Source organism: Bison bison, unplaced genomic scaffold (assembly GCF_000754665.1).
Source record: "Bison bison bison isolate TAMUID 2011002044 unplaced genomic scaffold, Bison_UMD1.0 scf7180017862692, whole genome shotgun sequence".
Taxonomy (NCBI): domain Eukaryota; kingdom Metazoa; phylum Chordata; class Mammalia; order Artiodactyla; family Bovidae; genus Bison; species Bison bison.
The window spans coordinates 79660-81604 of NW_011493264.1; the positions used below are offsets into that span (position 1 = coordinate 79660).

At 58.1% G+C, this 1945-nt stretch overlaps 1 protein-coding gene across 3 annotated transcripts in view; it reads right to left on the reverse strand.

Moving 5' to 3' along the window:
* Positions 1 to 1945, reverse strand: part of HDLBP (high density lipoprotein binding protein) — a 59069-nt gene that overhangs the window by 48926 nt on the left and 8198 nt on the right. Inside the window, exon 1 of one of the 3 annotated variants that reach the window (XM_010832884.1) lies at positions 291 to 454. The exons of the other annotated variants lie outside the window; for them this stretch is intronic. The gene's annotated coding sequence lies outside the window, so the exon portion shown is untranslated. Of the gene's footprint in view, positions 1 to 290; positions 455 to 1945 lie in introns of those variants that run through there. 3 annotated transcript variants of the gene reach the window in all.

Consider the following 1945-nt stretch of genomic DNA (forward strand, 5'->3'; position numbering starts at 1 on the left):
ACGACGCACACACAGTGTGGAGCCGTCCAGAGGAGTCAGGGCTGCGGCTCGCGCCCAGGCCCTCCAGCCCACGGCGCGCCGGCAGGTGGCACACCTGAAGCCCAGCCGCGGAGCGCGAGAGGCCGCCACGCCCCGCCGCTCCAGGAGCGACGCGTCTCCCGGGCCGGGGAGCCGAGTGTGCCTTCAAAGACCACAGAAGGCTGCCTCTCCCAGTAGCACCATCCTATCGCCTCTGCCCCATCTTTCAGAAAGAGCCGCGCGCACCAATCACAAGGGAACACGACGCTCACCTCCAGCACCTGTGAAATGACGGGACGGCCCCCAACAGCAGCAAGTCTGAGGTCACTCTGCCTGCAGTGGGATCCGGCCTGGACGCTGCAGCAACTGCCAGGCTGAGTGTGGGTCACAGGCAGCCTGGCAGCTCTGCTGAGCTCACTGCTGCGGTGACAAAGCCAACACAGAACTTTGGTCTCAGGGGCGGGAGAGTCAGCTCCAAGCAAAAGCAAACATGTCAAAATAGAAGCCTTGTTTCTAAAGGAAAAAAACTATTCTTCAAGTTGATCTCACACACACTGATTCAAGCCAGGGCGACAGGACCACCTAACTAATCTCATACTCAGGAGAAAAAGTCAAAACTGCCAATATAATTCAGCAATTCCATCTGAAAGTATTTATAAATGAGCTAAGTACTAATGAAATGAGAAAGCTACCACGTAACAGTGAAATGAATAGCTGCGGTTGAGTCACTAAGTTGTGTCTGACTCTCTGCAACCGCATGGCCTGTAGCCCTCCAGGCTCCTCCGTCCAAGGGGCTCTTCCGGCAAGAATACTGGAGTGGGTTGCCATTTCCTTCTCCAGGGGATCTTCTCAGACCATGGATCAAACCTGCATCTTCTGTACTGGCAGGCAGATTCTCTACCACTGAGCCACCAGGGAAGCAGTAACACATACACAATAAAACTGATTAGGGTAACGCACTGATTTTGCTCACAGTGGCCAGCAAAAGCTGGGGGTCCACCCCAAACTGGCATCACCTCACACCTTACGTCCAAGGCTCAGGGCGCCACCTGACAGCGGTGAAGAGTGAGTTTACAGTCCCAACAAAGTCCACGGCCTCCTGTTCATAAGCGACAGGACACCACCGAGGGAAGCACGGCTCCTAACTGTCAGAAGAGCACATCAAAAAGGCAGGAAGAGCAGAGCACCTTATCCTCCTCTATTCTTCCTTAATTTAGAGAGAGAGAGTTAAAGCAAGGACGATGCGTTCTCAAGGCATCAGAACCCACACCCCGTCTGCTAAGAAGGGAGCCCTGAGGGGCAGAACCGCTTCTCAGACGTCACTCACCTCAACCAGAGTCTCAAGAGCAGCAGAAACTGCCAACGCACACCACCTTTTCAAAACTGGTTTCTAACTCTACACTTGCACGGCTGGCTCTCCCGCTCTGGCCTCTCCTGGCGCTGAGGGGCCGGGCCCTTCTGGGGGCAGCAAGTGCTGCGCTGGGCCATCTCCCCCAAGCCGTCTGCTGTGGCAACCCCGACAGCAGCACTCTCCAGGGGCCCAGGGGGCCTCCCGAGGGGCGGGGAGGTTGCCAGGCAGGCGGTGCTCCCCAGGTGCCTGCGAGCTGTCTGCTCGCCCCAGGAGCACACGCCCAGGGTCTGCAGGACAGACGCAGCGGGCCGGGGCAGAGCCCTCCCTCCCAGGCCCCTTCTCTAACCCCAGCCGCCCAGGCCACACGGTACCCGGGGGGTGGGAGGGGCGCACCTCCGCGTCTGTGCAACGGAACTTCCCCAGGGCACACACCGGTTTATGCAGCAGAGCCAACGCTGCACGCAGACAGCTTCTGACCAAAGTCGTTTCCTCCCTCCACAAAGAAACCAGAAGTAGCCTGGGCCAGTCCGTCCTGTCCAGAAGCTGTGAGCAGGGGTGCTGAGCTGAGGTGAGTAG